The 20,281-nt window shown below is 30.9% G+C and overlaps 1 long non-coding RNA gene across 1 annotated transcript in view; it reads right to left on the reverse strand.

Annotated features, from left to right (window-relative positions):
- The window catches only part of LOC105750161, a 258,080-nt gene that overhangs the window by 124,579 nt on the left and 113,220 nt on the right, over positions 1 to 20,281 (reverse strand). The gene's annotated exons all lie outside the window — the stretch shown is intronic.

Below are 20,281 nucleotides of genomic sequence, written 5' to 3' on the forward strand. Positions count from 1 at the left end.
AGGAGATAAATAGGGTTTTAGGAGGAAAATAGATTATGACATGTTTTATAATCTCAAGCAATTGGGGGTGAGGAAGAGAAGATATTTTTATGTATTTTAGGAAAGAAAAAATAGATATATCATAAGAAGTGAAGTGAGTGGTTTAAACTTGTTCACAAATGAAGGGAATGAGAAAAAAATAAAAATTTCTTGTTAGATTATTAACATTCATAAAGATTTAACCTGAAGTATTAGATTAAATTTATAATATGTTTTGGTAGAATTTACCAAAAATAAAGATTAATACCAAAAATAAAGAAAAAGAAAAAAAATAAAAGAAAAAAAAACAAAATTTTTCTAATTAACTCAACACAAAAATAGAAAAGTGAGATAAGTAGATAATATATAAAATTATATATATATATATATATCTCCTAGGTAATGATATATTATACAAATTCATCCACACATAAAAATGAATAACTATATACTTATATAATAGCAGATTCCCATATAATTATTTCATTTATACATATGCAATTACATAAAAATGTATGGAATGAATTATATAAATCTACTTATTTCAAACAAAAAAAAAGCTAATTGCATTAGGGGAAGACCTTGATACCTAGTAAGTCAATAATGACTATGCTAATTTTATCCTTTAGACAAGGGCTTTTTAAATTTTTTTTACTCTTTTCACCAGATAAATTTTTATATGAACTTGAGTATGTAAATATATGAAATAGACATGCAAAGCAAATATTTACTGATGATAAATCATGAAGAAATTTATTTTAAACAATTCTCTGATATATGCATAAATTTTCCATTCATTAAAGAAGAAAACACATTTGCAAATTAATGAGATGGATGTGCTTGTTTATTTTCACTTAAAGAACGAAATCTTGGGAGAACATTTGATAACTTTTACTGTTGTTAAATTTTCATGTTACATAACCAACTTTTAAAAGCTTTTCTTTAGACAAATCCAAAAAGATAAGCATCTAAGTATATGAAACATGAGAAAAAATTGATAACTCTGGTAACTACTGGCTAAATACATTAAAAATCATCTCCTAAGGGTTGCAGCACACTATATCTTATAACAATAAAAGAAAGCCATAAAAAATCTTAAGACACCTAGACATTAAAAGAACCCAGTATGATGAACAGGTCAAAGATCAAACCAGAGAAATAAAAATATGTAAAAAAATAATGATAAATGTACCAAAATTCTGAGTGTAACTAAATCTGTTCTTTTAAGATAGGGAATTATATCTTTAATTATAAAGAATAAGAAAAGACCAATATTGAGGGAAAAACATACATCAAGTGTAAAATTATATAAACATTGAAAATAAAATATTGGTATTCTAAAGAACAAATTATTGGTGAATTTTAAAACCAACCAACCAAACATATCAATAAAAAATACCTTTGATCATATCAGTTGGAAAATATAATCAAATAAAAGCAAGTACAGTTTTTCCCTCTAGATTATGGGGTTAGGGAGAATTAAAAGTGTAATGCCTCTGCGATGTAGAAAAATTGGCATAAAAATATTTATTTCTTCCCTTCCTGCTAGAGGAGTATGAGATTTTTATGGGTTTTTTTTCTTTTTTTTTTCTTTTATGGATTGTTTACAATACTTTATTATAAAATTTGGGTTGACAAAATTATACAATATTGTACACATTTTTTATATACAAAATTGTAATCAACCTTTTTATCATTAATATAAAGTGAGAAATCAAAAAGAAAGTGGTGTTTTTTTAAACCAAAACTGTGCCATTATCATTGAGAATATACCCCACCAAGTTGTGAACGAATCCAACCATTTTGGAGAGTAGTTTGGAACTATGCTCAAAAAGTTATCAAACTGTGCATACCCTTTGATCCAGCAGTGTTACTACTGGGATTATATCCCAAAGAGATTATAAAGAAGGGAAAGGGACCTGTATGTGCACGAATGTTTGTGGCATCCCTTTTTGTAGTGGATAAAAACTGGAAACTGAATGGATGTCCATCAGTTGGAGAATGGCTGAATAAATTGTGGTGTATGAATATTATGGAATATTATTGTTAGGTAAGAAATGACCAACAGGATGATTTCAGAAAGGCCTGGAGAGACTTACACGAACTGATTCTGAGTGAAATGAGCAGGACCAGGAGATCATTATATACTTCAACAACAATACTATATGATGACCAGTTCTGATGGACCAGGCCATCCTCAGCAATGAGATCAACCAAATCATTTCCAATGGAGCAGTAATGAACTGAACCAGCTATGCCCAGAGGAAAGAACTCTGGTGGTGGACTAAAACCATTACATTGAACTCCCAATCCCTATATTTATGCCCACCTGCATTTTTGATTTCCTTCACAAGCTAATTGTACAATATTTCAGAGTCTGATTCTCTTTGTACAACAAAATAACGTTTTGGTCATGTATACTTATTGTGTATCTAATTTATATTTTAATATATTTAACATCTACTGGTCATCCTGCCATCTAGGGGAGGGGGTGGGGGGCAAGAGGTGAAAAATTGGAACAAGAGGTTTGGCAATTGTTAATGCTGTAAAGTTACCCATGCATATATCCTGTAAATAAAAGGCTATTAAATAAAAAAAAAAAAGAGAATATACCCCACCAGATGATGAAAGCATCCAGATGCTTATGATTGTAAGTATCATTATTATTTTGATAATTTCAAACTGCAGAAAATTAATTACAGGGATTTTTCACCAAGAATAATGATTATGAAAGCAAAAATCTTAAAGTTAAGGGGGAAAAAGGCCAGGGAGGGGATTTCAGTGGATAAAAAATTATATGTTATGTAGAACATTGGTCTCTAACTTATGGTGCATATAACCTCTCATATGTATAAAACAATTTACTTGGTCTTGCAAAGAACCCATTAATGCTAAGAATTGTGTACATTTCCTATTTTATTTGTGCCCATTACTTGGCTCTGTTGTTCTGCTTTCCTTTGTATGTATAATATGCTCTCCATGCAGTATCAATTGCTACAAATTCTCTCTCAGTGATCCAAATGAGCAGATATTATTTCTCACTCTTTCCAAAATGACCCTATCCTCCATTTCATAGACCACTGCAACATCTGTCACATATCCAGTGTCTCTTAGGTTGGTTTCCATAATTTATCTTATGAAGTTCCCCAGATTTTTGCTATCTACTAGGGCTCTTCTCTGTTCTGACCTTAGGAAAATAATAAACAAGCAACATCTACCCAAATAAGTACTAAAAGAAGAAAAAAGGAGAAAGACATATGAGTCAGCAAGAATAAAAGCTATTGTCAGTGATCTTATGTCAGATCTATAATTCTTCACACAATGTTTCACCTCCAATTAACAGGATTCTTAGCAATAAATGAAGAAGTTCTTGTCCTGCAATCAGTCTAGGGTCATTGGGGACATTTTGTTATTTTCCCTGAACTTTTCTCCCAGCTTGTAATAACTCCCTTTATAGATGAGATCTAATAGACTCAATACTAAGAAATATCTAGTTTTACTAGTCAAATTTCAATAAATATCTTTGTATAATATATGTTTGGAACCCCCCCCAAAAAAATTAATATCATGCAGCCAATATTGTACTGCTATTTAGAAGATCATATTTTTGCCAGGTATCTTTTTTAGTTATAAAGACCAATAAAACAATTTATTTGTATTTTTATTTTATTAATAGCTTTTTATTTACAAGTTATATGCATGGGTAATTTTACAGCATTGACAACTGCCAAACCTTTTGTTCCAATTTTTCTCCTTCTTCCCTCCATCCCCTCTCCTAGATGGCAGGATGACCAGTAGATGTTAAATATATTAAAGTATAAATTAGATACACAATAAGTATACATGACCAAACTGTTATTTTGCTGTACAAAATGAACTATTATACAATTAGGCTGTGAATGAAATCCAAAATGCAGGCGGGCAAAAACATAGGGATTGGGAATTCAATGTAATGGGTTTTAGTCATCTCCAAGAGTTCTTTTCGCTGAACTGGTTCAGTTCATTACTGCTCCATTAGAACTGATTTGGTTCATCTCATTGCTGAGGATGGCCAGGTGCATCAGAATTAATCATCATATAGTATTGTTGTTGAAGTATATAATGATCTCCTGGCCCTGCTCGTTTCACTCGACATCAGTTTGTGTAAGTCTCTCCAGACCTTTCTGAAATCATCCTGCTGGTCATTTCTTACAGAACAATAATATTCCATAATATTCATATACCACAATTTATTCAGCCATTCTCCAATTGATGAGCCTCTATATATTTTGGAAATGAGGCCTTTATCAGAACCTTTGACTGTAAAAATATTTTCCCAGTTTATTGCTTCCCTTCTAATCTTGTCTGCATTACTTTTGTTTGTACAAAAACTTTTTAGTTTGGTATAGTTTTCTATTTTGTGATCAGTAATGTTCTCTAGTTCTTCTTTGGTCATAAATTCCTTCCTCTTCCACAGGTCTCAGAGGTAAACTATCCTGTGTTCCTCTAATTTATTTATAATTTCATTCTTTATGCCTAGGTCATGAACCCATTTTGACCTTATCTTGGTGTACGGTGTTAAGTGTGGGTCGATGCCTAGTTTCTGCCATACTAGTTTCCAATTTTCCCAGCAATTTTTGTCAAACAGTAAGTTCTTATCCCAAAAGCTGGGGTCTCTGGGTTTGTCAAACACCAGATTGCTATAGTTATTGACTGTAAAACAAAAAATTTAATGAAACTGAACACAATACCAGAATATCAAATCTGTATAACATATGAAAATAAGATTTCAAAAATCCATGAAACATTCAATCAATTTATTTTTTCTAAAATAATAGTTTACTAACAGCAAAAAGAAATTTTATTCCACAAAAGAAAGAAATGTAATGCCTGTATGTAAATACAATTTATTTCATCTCTCACATTTTTTTTTTTTTTTTTTGCAATTGCAGGCAATTGGGGTTAAGTGACTTGCCTAGGGTCACACAGCTAAGAAGTGTTAAGTGTCTGAGATCAGATTTGAACTCAGGTCCTCCTGATTTCAAGGCTGTTGGTTTATTTACTACACCAACTAGCTGCCCCCACTCCCATTTTTATTTATTTCTGTTGATATTTAACAATACATTTTTCTTGACAGGCACTGTTCTTGAACCATGAAATGGCTTTAAAGGGGAAAACAGGAAGAAAGACATACCGTGACTATGAAATCAAAGATTTAAACTTAGAAAGGATGAAAAACCAATTAGTTCAAACATAGAGTTTGGATTTTGAAAATAAAATATTTTATATGATTCAAAGAAGCTTCTTTGCAAAAATACAACTTATCAGCATAAAGCTTTTCGTACAAGTACTCTAGAGTTATTCTCTGAGGAATCTAAGATGTGTCATTAAAAATGGAGGGATGTGTGGCAGGATCAAGTAAACTACAGCATATTTTAAATAATAACCTTTGTTCAAGAAGTAGCATAAGAAATAATAAAGAAGAAAAAAGTGGGTCAGACACATGGACAAATGAATAGATAAAAGTATCTAGAATATGTACAAATCAAGCACCCAACCTCTTGGGTACATTCCTTTTGGAGTTTCTATCTATAATGTAGAATGTTGTTATTCATTATGAAGTGTAAAGCATGTTTAATTGCTCTATGGCAGCAATAGCCTCAAAGATATTAGCAAAAGTCCAAGAGCATTTTGGAGAACCAAATAAGTGTGAAGTCATTCAATTACTATAATATGAAAATCTGTGCATTGTTTCCTCTTCCTTACTTCAGGACCTCAATTGTGCTTCTTGAAAGAAGATAATTATACAAAATCTCCTATTCAATCATCTTTTTTAGGGGAAATAGATTTTTTCATACAGAAGTACTATGTTAGAGGGAGCAGTAAAAGAGATTATGATAGAGGTAAAATCTCCTATTCAATCATCTTTTTTAGGGGAAATAGATTTTTTCATACAGAAGTACTATGTTAGAGGGAGCAGTACACTGTAGTAGCAAAAAAGTTGAATGATGACCTACTTAGGTTCAATATAAAAATACATTAGGACAAGATTTTTTAATTTTCCCAAATAGTGGAAACAATTTCACAAGCATGTTTTTTTCATCCTGGATTATTTTTCCCAGTACCATTTAATATTCTCTCTGACAGTATACTTTAAATGACTTTAAAAATAAGACACTATTTCCAAGCCACATTTATTTGGAATATGAATAATATAAAGTTTTATAAATGGGAAATATCACAAATTTTCATACATTTATAAAAATAGAATTTCTAGCAAAAGTTAAGCATAATAAATTCTGTAGATTCTGGCAAATGTATCTGAAAATCACATGATTTACTAGTAAGAGAAGTTTGAGAATATCCAGTGCAGATCCACAAAATACCCTTTCTTATTTAAACTGCACAATGCTGGAAAGTTGTCAGTCTCTGTGAAGCTACCTATAGCTTTTCCAAGTTCATTAAATGACGGTAAATGTAGGGGAAAACCTTAATTTATCAAATTTCATTGTAATAAAATATCTAATTATTTTATAATATTGAATATATTTTTCTCAGTTCCTTTAAAATTTTAGAGCAGAGGCTGCTAGATGATGCAGTGAATAGAGCACTAATCCTGAAGTCAGAAGGATCTCAGTTTAAATCTGACCTCAGATGCTTAATACTTCCTAGGTATGTGACCCTGGGCAAGTCATTTAACCACCATTGTCTCAGGGGAAAAAAATTAATGCATAATAATAATCCTGATATTTATTGCAATAAGATGTTTGAAACTATCTAGTTCCTCCCCCCCACTCCCAATTTTTCCAGTGAAGAAAAACTTCACAAGAAGACTCTCTTGCAAGTTCTTAGTTTTTAGCCATGATCTTGAACTCTAAATCTCATTTATTCAGGTATTGAAAGCATTTAAAAAATGGCAAATATAAACCATATTTACCAAATATAAAATATAAAACCATATATTTTGGATAAAAAAACAGATATTATATATAAAACTTCCAAATGGAATGATATTGTTTGTGGTTTTTTATCCAATCAGTTGATATCCTTTTTTTAATCTTTCTTTTTGTCAAATGACTCATAACAAATATTTTATTTTGCAAAATATTCACATTGAGTGATCATATAAGGAAATTTATTCCAAGATGTCTTTCCCTAAGTCCATACTGAGTATTTACTAGCACCTCAAAATGAAAACATTCAGAAGAGATCATTTATGGCATTGTCACATTATTTACTTTTGCTAGCTAATGAAATCACACACATATAAATATAAACACAAACACATATACGTAAATGTACACATGTTAATTTGTACAGTGTGTGTGTATAAAATTGAGAGTGGGACATGTAGATTGAGAAAAGAAAGAAAGTCAGTTGTTTAAATGTGATAGCTAAGCATTTGATTTGATATAATTTGAATCCAAAAAGAAGAAAACAGAAAGACAGTAAGACATTAAGAAAGGGATTTAATGTCCCCACAAAATTTTTTCTGACCCCTCATCTTTTATTTAGAGTCTGTATCTTTGCCACACTGTCTCCATCTCATTTTCTCTATGTGCTTGTAAACGATTAGAGTGACCAAGCAGAGCCAGGGAGGAACATTAGAGGGAAAAAAGATAATTGAGTTTATTTGTGAGAAAATTGGGGTTTTCTGTTGATGAAAGGACTAAGAAAATCCTAATTATTCAACACAGTTGCAAAATGACTTGCAAAGATTTGGTTAAAATGAAAATATATCAGCTGCTATAAATAGTGTATGTTTCTGTGTGTGTGTATGTGTTAATTTTTAAAAATCATTAATCTAAAGCAAATATAAGGTACTTTTTCCCCCTCAAACTGTAACAAAGCATCTGATAATTGGGTGGGATTTATGAAATGGGGACTTTATATTTACCCTTAAGGAATCTGTTGCTTTATTCTGCGCCTTCTTCTTCTGGATTTGCATTTAAATAAAGTGGAAAAAAAAAACACTAACGAGTAAATCCTTCTAAGCTTTTGGCCCACAATTTTTGGATTTGAAGGAGTTTTCTTCTACTTGTCTTTCATTATAAATACCTCTAGAACATATGAAAAAGGTACTCCTACGTAAAGTGCCATATCAGGGCCAAATTGGAATTCTGCTGTTTACTAGTTGTTGAAAGTTAGAAATTAAGACCCCCTATCTTAGAATATTTAACTTATGTTGCATTACAATTCACTAAAGCACAATAGCACTCACAGATTTTAACTATCTACATATCTCTGAAGTCTATTTTAATGTTGCCTTTGTTTTTCTCATTAGACAAGTTATACATTACAATATAATATTATTTGCTGTATTGTTTATTCTATAATTAAAAGACCTAGATTCAAATCGTGATTTTGCTGCTGATCATCTTACCCTCTTATAATTTTAATCAAGTCTTTTCCAATTTCCAAAAATATTAAATGAGATTGAATTATGCAATATCTAAGGATCATTTCCATTCTAGTTTTATGTGTATATGTAGGCATGTATGTGTCTGTATATGATGTTCTATGTGTTTTGTTTTACAATTATCTTATACAAGAAAAAAGGAAAAAATTATTGAATTATTGTAAAATATTTCCTGATGTTTGTACAGATGAACTAGTTACTGCACACAAATGCCATACAAAGATATCAGTTGTTTTTATTAAACAAATTGGTGATTAAATATATGGGAACTTATGAGTACATGGCTTGAACATTAAATGTTGAATCAATATATCAATGGAACTGCATTAGCTTGAAGTGTTTACAAGGAAAAGAAAATTATTTCCTTGAACTCACATATACAGAACATTTTGTGACATCTAGGGAGTGCTTTCCCAAAGAATATGATTTGGACTCTTGTTATCCAGAGTAATTCTTCATCCTTTACTTTGCATAAGGAAAAGCTTGAGCTAAGGACACAGATAAGCAGACTATTGCAAAATTCTAGGTGTTAAGGGACTGTACTAGAATGGGAGAAATTACAGTAGAAAGGAGCACATATGAGATTTTTATAAAATAAATAAAACAAAAAATTGGTCATAGATTAGATATGAAAGAATAGAATCAAAGCCGATTTCTTGTTTGTTTATCTAGGTCATTGGTTCTCAAAGTATAGTCTAGAGAATCCTGGGGATCTCTGAAACCCTTTTAGAGGGTCTACAAATTCAAAAATAGTTTTTATTTCCAATATGGTAAATGTCTATAAATATAATCCAGATAAACAAAAACTCTTTGGAGAGATCCTCATAATTTTTAATAGGATAAAGATACTGAAAACAAAAGTTTGAGAACCACTAATAGGTGATTGGGAAGATTAGTGTGTGGAAGACTTAGGAAAAAATGTGAGTTCTGTTTTAGACATATTAAATTTAAAATATCTACTGGAATCCAGTTTGAAAAGTCCTATCAGCAGATAGAAAGGAAAAATGGGATTTTTCAGGAGAGAAGTTAAGGTTAAGATAATAGAGCTCATGATGTAATCCATAATAATTTATGAGATGAGCAAGAAAAATAATATAGTGGAAGAAGAGAAGCATTTTCAGGAAAAAGTTTTGTGGAGAATAGTCATTTTTTAGGAGTTACAACAGAGATAAGAGTACAGGAGAAGAAACAAAGAATGAGTGGTCAAATAAGTAGGAGAAGAAGCCATGGAAAACAATTCCATGAGTAGGGAAGTATGCACTATAGAATAAAAGTTTGAAAATCAATGAGACCTTAGGGATAATTAGGGAACATTAGGGGGTAATCTGCTAGATAAAATAGGTAGAATGGGATCATTTGTGCTTATAGGAGAAAACAATGAAAGAAGGCATCTATATGATGTAAAATGATATGGGGAGGAAAGAAAGAGTTCTTGGTAAATGGCCTCAATTTTTTTTAAGGAAATATAATACGAGTTTCTCAGCTGAGGTGGTGGATGGGTGGAGAAATCATAGAAAGTTTAAAGAGGGAAAAAATATTTAGAAAAGCTAATCTTGTGAATATGAGATAATAAAGGATTTCAGGAATTGGGTGCCTTGAAGTATTGAAAATCTAGTTGAAATTACACACATTAATAGTAGACCCAATACATTGCATTATTTAAAAAACAAACATTTATTTTATTCATCAGCATAATAATCTACAAAACAATGAAGGTCAAATAATAATAGCAGGATAGTGACTTGACCCAGACAAAGTTCTATCTGAATTCTGTGGGAAAAAATTAGAATGAAACAATAGGTTATTATTCATATATGAAGATATATTGATTCTATAGATTATTTTAAAGAATAGTTTTGCTAATAACATGTAAACACATTTTTAACATTCTTTTTTTAAAAATTTTAAATTTAAATTATGTCTCACTATCTCATCCCTTACCACTCCCTGTAATAGCAAGCAATGTGGTGTACATTGGCTATATTGGCAAAACTATGCCAAACATATATCATAGGGCATGTTGTGAAAAATTTTTTAAAAATCTTGAAAAAATAAGGAAAATAAAAAATAGTATACTTTGATCTTCATTCAGATTTTGTCAATTCTTGGACTGAAGGTGGATAACATTTTTTTTTTTTTTATTGTGAGTCTTTTGGGCTTATCTTGGATCATTATATTGCTGAGGATAGCTAAATTGTTCACAGTTGATCACTATTTATTATTGTTGTTATTGGGTACAATATTTTCCTGGTTTTGTTCATTTCACTTTGCATAACTTCATGTAAACCTTTTTCTGAAATCATTTTGTTTGTCTTTCCTTATGGCACAAAAATGTTCTTTCAGCCTTTCAATTTCCAAGTCTTTGTCAAAACAAAGAAAGCCAACATTGATATATTTGTACAAATAGGTCCTTTTTGCCTTTAAAAAAAAATCTCTTTTGGATACAGACCTAGTAATCTATAACTTCTTAACTTATTTTGCATAAACAAGAATAATAAGGGAGAGATTTGAAAAGCCCATGTAGAGGTCAAAAGAAAACTGATTTATACAAATCTGGTCCTTTGTTTTTGTTATTGTTGTTGTTGTCATTGTTAAATCTGCATATTAGTGATCATGGATAAGTCATTTATCCTCTAATTCAAGTCCTATACATGCTATCTATGTGATAAATGGTGCAACATCTATCTTCTCAGTATTTCATGTAGCGAATATCTGTGTCCAAGTCCCTTCTTTCTAAAATTGTGGAGAAAAAGAAACGAGTTTATATAGACCTTTCATTAAATTCCCAGAACCCACAATGTGACCTTATTCTTCCTGAACCACAGCTACTTCGTTTGTAAAATGAATTACACTCAATCAAGTTTAAGATTCCATCTAATTCTTGATCTATGATCCTAGGATGCACACACACACACACACACACACACACACAAATGTTTGTGCTTATACACATATTTATATAAACATATACACATAAGTGTATATCTATTTATATCTATCTATATATTTAAATATACCAGATTAAACATTTTATAAAATTATATATATACACACATATATATGCACACACACACATACACATAAGTGCAAAAGCTACTTTCCATCAAAAATCTGATCAAAGTACCAATACTACTAGAAACTCTGGATCTTTAAATAGGCTATATTAGCTCTTGCTATTTGTCCATAATCTATTTTCTTTCAGTCTGTGTTTTTCTGATCATTCATCTATCTATCTATCTATCTATCTATCTATCTGCCTGCCTGTCTGTCTGTCTGTCTACCTATGTAAACAGACAGACAGATAGATAAACAGAGACATATCTATCTACTGGATATATGACTCTAGTGGTCAAGAGCCAGTGTGGAAACTTTCTTCTCTAATTGATATTGACTCCTCTTCTTATCTTCCTTTACCTTAGGTAGTAATCTAGGGGTACTGAGAAGTCTAATGACACGCTAACAGTCAAAATCTAGCATTTATCAAAGATCAGACTGGAACTCAGTTTTGTATTGTGGTGGTGGTGTTTTTTTTTTTTTAATCCAAGCCTGAATTTCTTTCCACTATACCATTCCACAGATAACAATAACAATGAATTACAAAACAAAAACAAATATAATTGCGAAGATATTGTACAATTGAAAGACAACAATTTTCAGAGTATTTCCTCATAAATATCTTGTGACTATTGCATAGGTAAGGATTGTTAGCATCATTTTATTTGTGACAAAACTGAGTTGAATAGAAGTGAAGTGAATTATGTCAAGTTGCACAGTGAGCAAGTGGCCAAACCAGATCTTGAAAATGATTTTTTTGATGCCATGTCAAGTAGTCTCACTCAACCACCTAATTTTTCCTCTGTAATTGTGAAAATCAATTTCCTCGGTTTTTCCCTTTTCAATTAGCCTCTTGTCATCTGGGAGATGTAGCTGAAGTAACTGCCAATTTCTTAAAATCTAAGAAAAGCAGCCCATTAACTTAATTGGAAAAGGATATTCTTGGAACTTTTATTAAGACAACTGCTAGCATCTTCCCTTAAAGATGCTTTCCTCATGATTTCATTTAATTTTAAATCATCATAGAGCAATTTCACTTTGTCATTTTTAATACTTAAGCTGTTGTAAGAAAGAAGAAATATCATACTACATATATTTTGTATCTAAGTATGCATTCTATCTATAACATATCATATATTCTGAGATTCTTTGCTTTCTAATAATTGCCCAATGCAAATGAATAGTGGATTATGAAATAGGCTGACATTGACCAAATGACTGACAGCTGGCTCAGAAGAAGAAAATTTCCTCAACTAGACACATATTTTACAAAATTTGGAAGACTAAAATAAACACTGCCTTGGGCCATCCCTGAATATGCTATTTGGCAGTAATGAATGTATACTTTTATTTCCCTGAAGAGAATTTCTTCTTTAAGTAATTAAGAACTAAGTGTCTTTTGGTAACATTTCAAAATCATGGAATAAACATAGTCAGGCAGGTTTACATTTTCCCTGTAAACTTAATATTTAGCATTCTTTTCCAAATTCTAGACCTTTCCTTTTTTTAATTTATATCCCCCACTCAACCCCTTTGAAGCTTTTTTGAATCACATGACACTATCACTATTGGGTATCATTTAGAAAAAATAAAAACTATAAGATTAAGGTTTGCATGTTTTTTTTTTTCTGTTACTTTGCATATTCAATTCAAATAGTTACAAATCATAATAACATTTTCTCATGGATGAAGAAGAGGAATAGTAGGAAAACAAATAAGAAGGAAGAAGGAGGAGGAAGAAGAGGAGGAGAAGAAGAAGGAGAAGAAGAAGAAGAAGGAGAAAGGAAGAGGAAGAAGAGACGATACAAATTTTTTTTGTTGTTTATATATTTTAGAAATGAGGCTTTTATCAGTAAATGTAAAGATTTTTTTCCCCTTTGTATCTTCTCTCTCTCTCTCTCTTTCTCGCTGAGGCAATTGGGGTTAAGTGACTTGCCCAGAGTCACACAGCTGAGAAGTATTGTGTCTAAAGCCAGATTTGAACTCAGGCCCTCCTGACTTAAGGCTGGTGCTCTATCCACTGCACCACCTAGCTGCCCCTGTATCTTCTCTTTTAATATTGTTTCTGTTGGTTTTGTTTGTGCAAAACCTTTTTAGTTTAATGTAATCAAAGTTGTTCATTTTGCCTTTCATAGTCTAGTTCTTTGATCAACTCCAAAAAGTTAATAGGTAAATTATCTCTTGCTCTCTTAATTTGCTTATGGTATCACCTCTTTTGTCCAAATTATGTAAACATTTTGACGTTATTTTGGTATGGGGTATGAGATGTAGGTCTATGCTGAGTTTCTGAAATATTATTTTCCAATTTTCCCAGCAACTTTTGTCAAACACTGAATTCTTATTCCAGGAATTGGAGTTTGGGGGTTTATCAAATATTATATTACTATAGGCCTTGATTATTATGCCATATATATCTAATCTATTTGATTGATGTCTATTTCTCAGCCAATACTAAATGGTTTTGATGGCTGCTGCTTTATAACATAGTTTTAGGTCTGATACTGCTAAGCCATCATCCTTTTTATATATTTTTTAATTAATTCCTTTGATGTTCTTGACGTTTTGTTCTTCCAGATGAATTTTGTTATTATTTTTTCTAGTTCTTTAAAATCATTCTTTGGTAGTTTTATTGTATGTCACTGAACAAGTAGATCAATTTAGGCAGAATTAATTTTTATTATATTAGCTTGGACTACCCATGAGCAATTGATATTTTTTCAATTGTTTAGATCTGCCTATATTTGTGTTAAAAGTGTTTTATAATTGTGTTCATATAGTTCCTTTTTTTTTTCCCTTGGCAGGTAGACCCAAATATTATATTTTGCCTATAGTTGTTGTAAATACAATTTCTCTTTCTATCTTTTGCTGATGGATTGTAGAGGTCTGGAACTCTATAAAGGTATACTTGAATCAAGGACAGCAGGGTGCTTATAGTTAAGCACCTACTCAGCGTGATTGATGGGATAATAGTTCTCTAGTTAAACATATACTTAATGTGATGTAATGATGTAATCAATCTAGTTGGCATTTACTTAGTGTAATATGGTGATGTAATGTTCTACAATTGGCACATGCTCAATTGCTATAGTGATGAAATTGTACTGAGGTATTTAAGGGCTAAGAGGACAGGGAACTGGGAGTCTCAGACTCGGAGAGTCTCAGACACAGACACAAAGAAAATTTCAAGCTCCAGAGTCCATCTTTGATCAGCCTTGTGGTGGCTCACCTTCCTTCATCACTGCTCCACCTAAAGAGTAAGGTCCATTCAGAGATCCTCCAGAAAGTCAGCCCAGAAATTACAATGGACTTTGTCAGTAATATAAAAAAATGTTGACAATTTGTGTGGCTTTATTTAATATCCTGCAAGTTTGCTGAATCCATGAATTGTTTCTAGTAGGTTTTTGGATGATTTTCTAGGATTTCTCTAAGTATATCATCATATCATCTGCAAAGAGTGATTGTTTTAATTCCTCATCTCCTAGTCTAAATCTTTTAATTTATTTTTCCTTTCTTATTGATAAAGCCAAAATTTCTAGTACAATGTTGAATATTGATGGTAGTAATGAGCATCCTTGTTTCATCCCAATCTCATTGGAAATACATCCAGCTTCTCTCCATTACAAATAATGCTTGCTGTTATGCATCCACATATTCAGGGTTTTTTTTTTAATTATCAACATCAGAATTAAAATATATAAATATATTTTTCTAGGTTGGATTTTGCCAACATGTCAAGCCTCTCATCTATTTTGGTCATGTAACATTTTTGAAAGATATCATGCAACTGGATATAGTAAACATAAAAATTACATAGAGGTTAAGAAAGACATTCGCTCAAGTCCACAGAGATAGTTTTGTCTCTTCTTTGTATATTTATGCCTTTATTTTGTATTCTTTAACATTCTAATGATTTACTTTCCTCATTACTCCTTATTTCATATTTTTTTCTTCCTTCCAGCAACTGAGGTTAAGTAACTTGCCCAGAATCACACAGCTTGTAAGTTTTATGTCTGAGACTAGATTTGAAGTCAGGTCTTCCTGAGGTGGTGCTCTATTCATTAGACTATCATGTAATTGTTTCTTTTTGCATGTTTAAATAATCATTTCAATGCAAGGTTTTCCTTGAGGAATTTCTCCTCAAAGGGACCTGAAAACACCACTCTCAATTAAAGGCATCAGCAAATTTCAAACACATCCAAATAATTTTAGTATTCAGAATGTTTTCCTGAAACATGTATGGCTTTACCCAAATTGTAAACTTTCCCTGTCTCAATATGTTAAGATGAAAAACTTCATTATTTTTCTGGGCCACAAGAATATCATTTTATATAGTGAGAAAAATGCTAATACAAGAGTTGGCATCTATTACACTGAATCATGCCAAGATCATAATGGTTTTCCTTCTCATGTACCATGTTGGAGTACCAGGCAATTCATACTGATCCAAAAGAAAGAAACATGAGGCAAGAATGCACATTAATTTTCAGCAATCAGTTGGTTGGGACTTGGTCTCAAGCATTCCAAATGCAGGGTGATTCTTATTGGTAGGGGTAGATAAAGATGAAAAAATACTGTCTCATTAAATGGAATAATGTTGTCCTAAAAACCATAAAGATAGATGCTAGATAGCTATAAATATAGCTACATGTACATACATATATATGTATGTATGTATGTAAGTGTATGTGGGTGTGTATTTCATGATGAGGGATGAAGCCTTAAAGTATATAGTACTTATAATCTACCCATGGGACAAAATAACTATAGTTTATCAAACCTTGATTTTTTTGATAGAAATGATGCAGCTTCCTAAAAGTTCAACATATTTCATTAATCTGTGCTTAACTAATCCTCTACCAAAACCCTTTCCTTTCTGCTTTTGTATCTTCATAAAGTTTCCAAAGTTACTTCTTCTTTCTTCACTAGCTCACTGTCTTAGAAGCCCTGAAAGCAGAATGAACTCCAGGTTTTAGAAAGGTTATGAGGTGCACATGAAGTAAAAACTTGTTTGAAGATTCTAAGGACAAGCAATGAGTCTACCTTAAAATAAATGACAATTTTTAGATACAATAAGTCAAGAAGTCAAGAGGGATTAATAGACAAAGATTGAACAAGAGAAAATATTAAAACTTGATCAAAAGAAGTACAAGAATATTTCACTCCCAAGTGATATTAGAGAATAGAATTCTTGTTGATATCATGTTATTTCATATTAGAGAATTTACATTTATGTATTTCTTGAAAATATACATATATACACATATATAGATATGCATCTGTGTGTATGTGTAATTTTAATAAAACTTGAGGGTAGAAAACTAATTTTGTATACTTTTGCACATTTAGAAATTTAATTTTTTTCCACTTTTATTAGAAATTCTTATATGATTGAAATTAATATTTTTAAATAAATGAATCAATTCTTCCTAGTGTAATTGAAAACTTGAATGTTAACAACTATTCTTCTAATGGGGCTAACTTTGAGAATCTTGTCTACCAGCATTCTGTAGAAATCTATAAATTCATTCTTTATTTAATTAGTTTTTATTCTTTACTTTGGTTAATTTTCTTGTATGATATATAAAGATATTGAGACTTTTTTCATTCATAGATATTTAGAGAAGCTAATAATTATCTTGTTGCCTCATGGATTTCTGTTTGCTTTTCTATTTTTTTTTCCCTAAGCAGAGATGTTACATATTCTCCCAGCTTTGTTTATTTGTTTTCACAATGCTATTTTTTAATTTATTTAGCTACATGCTATTTGTTTTCCAGTTAATTTTTTATCATCAATTTAGTTCATTCTATTCCTCAATAAACCCAGCAATTTATTATTTTCCAAAGAATGTTTTGGCCTATCTCTTTTTTTTCAATTGTTATGAATTTATAATTATTTTTACTCTATAGAGTGATTTTATTTCTCCCACTAGACTTGTTAGTTACCCTGAGATTTCTTAAGATAAAATATTTTTTTCTTCAAATGTTTGATGCAGTAATTTTCCATTTTTCCCTGAAGATTTCTTCCTTTTACTCCATAGTTTTGATCCATATTGACATAAACTAGGATCAAATTTGAATATTAGGTAAATAAATTGCATCTTTTTAAAAGGTAGCTTTCATAATAATTTCAGTTCTTCTGAGTAGCTCTTTGTAATAACATTTTCTTTTTATTTTCCTAGAATATTATAATCTTCAAAATTATTAAATTGAAGATGGCTTATAATTTCATCAAAATTCTAACAATGACTGAAGCATATGAAAGTTGTCAAAGAGAGGAAACATGAAATTGTCAAAAGAGAAATAAATACATTTATCATAAAAATATGAAGAAATACTTTTACCTCTCTGGGCATCATTTTTCTGATCTACAAATTTCTATTGATATCATCAAGGTACACATGGATTAAAACTACAACAGCAATAGGAGAATGAAGTATCAGAGCTAGAAATGAACAATTTTGAGGAATCACTTTTCCCTAAAATATTACAAAAACAATGGGAAAATCTTAATTATACTATGTAAAATGATAAAACATTGCAGTCATTCTAACTTGTCCCAGGAAATGAAATCAAATTAATATTTAGCTATCATGAATACATTGAAATATCTATATATATTTTGCTTTTAAAACTAGATGTTTTACATCACAAATCTAAAAACTAAAACAAAACACAGTATAAAAGCAAACTTATTGAATGATGTGTTCAACTTTAAGAAAAAGCTTATCCCCTCAAAATCTAAATTAAAATTAAAAAATGACTTTTAGAATTTGATTTTCATAGTTATCATTTATCTCTTTTGGTTGATTTTGAAATTCAGAGGTACCAAAACAAACATTTGAATTTAAATGAATTAACAATTTGTACTATCCTTCTATAACACCTTCTGCTAGATAGAGCAGGAAAAATTGGAACTTTTCTCCTCTTTCCTTTAACTTCTACATTTCACTTAAACCAAGCCAAATCCACTATTAGAAGGAGCATGACTTGGTGGATATAGAGCTCACCTTGGAATTACAAAGTCTTAGATTTAAATTCTATTTTTTATACATGACATCTGTGTCACAATCTGTAAATCACTTTACCTGTCAGTGCCCTGAGGTAATATTCTAGGATTATAAATTGCAGATGAGTTTCTGATTTGCATTGTTAGAAGGAATTTTCTCACTAGAAGTTCCCTTTACCTATGAAAACAAAAGTTCAACCTTTCCCTGAATAACTTTTACTGAGTGGTGTTTTAAACATGAAGTCTTTGTCCAAACAACAATTAGATATGCTACTAGAGGAACACAATTACATCAATATTGACATACAGACTATGCTTAAACTAGACTCCCTCCAAAAGGTAACAGTTGATAGGTTGAGGTAAGGGTGCCAAGCTGTTTCTCCTTGAAGAGGATACTTTTTTATTTTATATAATTGGTTGCATTTATACTCAGAGACAATGAGAAATACATGTAATTGTGGAAATTTCACATCTCACTTTCCAGTACTCATCACAATTATAAGAATGGGAAATTAAGATAATTTCATCAACATCAATTGCATAAGGTGAAGAGTAAGAAAGGGGAACTATAAATATCAAATTCCTCTACACAAATTAAACATAAATATTGACATTCAATGATTTCAATTCCAAGATTGGCACAAGAGAAAGAGCTACATATATTTTAACAAATAAGAATTGAGTTTAGAATGTAAGATTCTAAAAACTCATCAATATCTCTTTAACTTTTTAAAAGTAAAACTGTTTATTTTCAAAACATATGCATAGATAATTTTCAACATTCATCTTTGCAAAAGCTTGTGTTCCAAATTTTTTTTGGCCCTTCCTTTCTCCCACCTCACCTCCTATTGGCAAGTAATCCAATATATGTTAAATATATGCACTGCTTCTACACATATTTATGCAATTATTATGATGCACATTCTTCACAAATCAGGTCAAAAAGGAAAAAAAGGAGAGAAAACAAAATGCAAGCAAACAACTATTAAAAAAGGTGAAAATACTATGTTGTGATTCATACTCATTCCCCCCATCCTTTCTCTGGGTGCAGATGACTCCCTACATCATAAGATCACTGGAACTTGCCTGAATCACCTCACTGTTGAAAAGAGCCCTGTCCATTAGAAGTGATTATCATTTAATCTTGCTGTTCCTGTGTACAATGTTCTCTTGGTTCTATTCACTTTACTTAGCATCTATTCATGTAAGTCTCTGCAGGCCTCTCTGAAATCATCCTGCAGATCATTTGTTATAAAATTATAATATTCCATAACATTAATATACCATAACTTATTCAGCCATTGTCCAAATTATGGACATCCACTAAGTTTCCAGAATTGTTTATTTGATAAAAATATACAAATTCTACATTCATCAAAATTGACTCAAGCACTCGTTAATACACCATTGGTAGAGTTGTGAATTAATTCAACCATGCTGTAAAGTGATTTGGAATTATGCCCAAAAGTCTGTAATACCATGCATACACTTTGACCTAGAAATACCATTACTAGATATTTATCCAAAGTTTTTTTTTTTAAAGGAAATACACTTATAAATACAAAAATATTTATAACATCTCTTTTCTCAGTGCAAATAATTGGAAAATAAAGGGATGTTCATCAATTGAGGAATGACTGAAAACATTTTCTTATGTGATTATGATTGAATACTATTGTCCTATAAAAAATGGTGAGCAGGATGCTCTCAGAAAACCCTGGAAAGACTTGCATGACCTGATGCCAAATGAAATAAACTGTGTATGAAGTAATAGCAATATTGTAAGATGATCAGTTATGAATGAC

Source organism: Sarcophilus harrisii, chromosome 3, assembly GCF_902635505.1.
Source record: "Sarcophilus harrisii chromosome 3, mSarHar1.11, whole genome shotgun sequence".
NCBI lineage: Eukaryota > Metazoa > Chordata > Mammalia > Dasyuromorphia > Dasyuridae > Sarcophilus > Sarcophilus harrisii.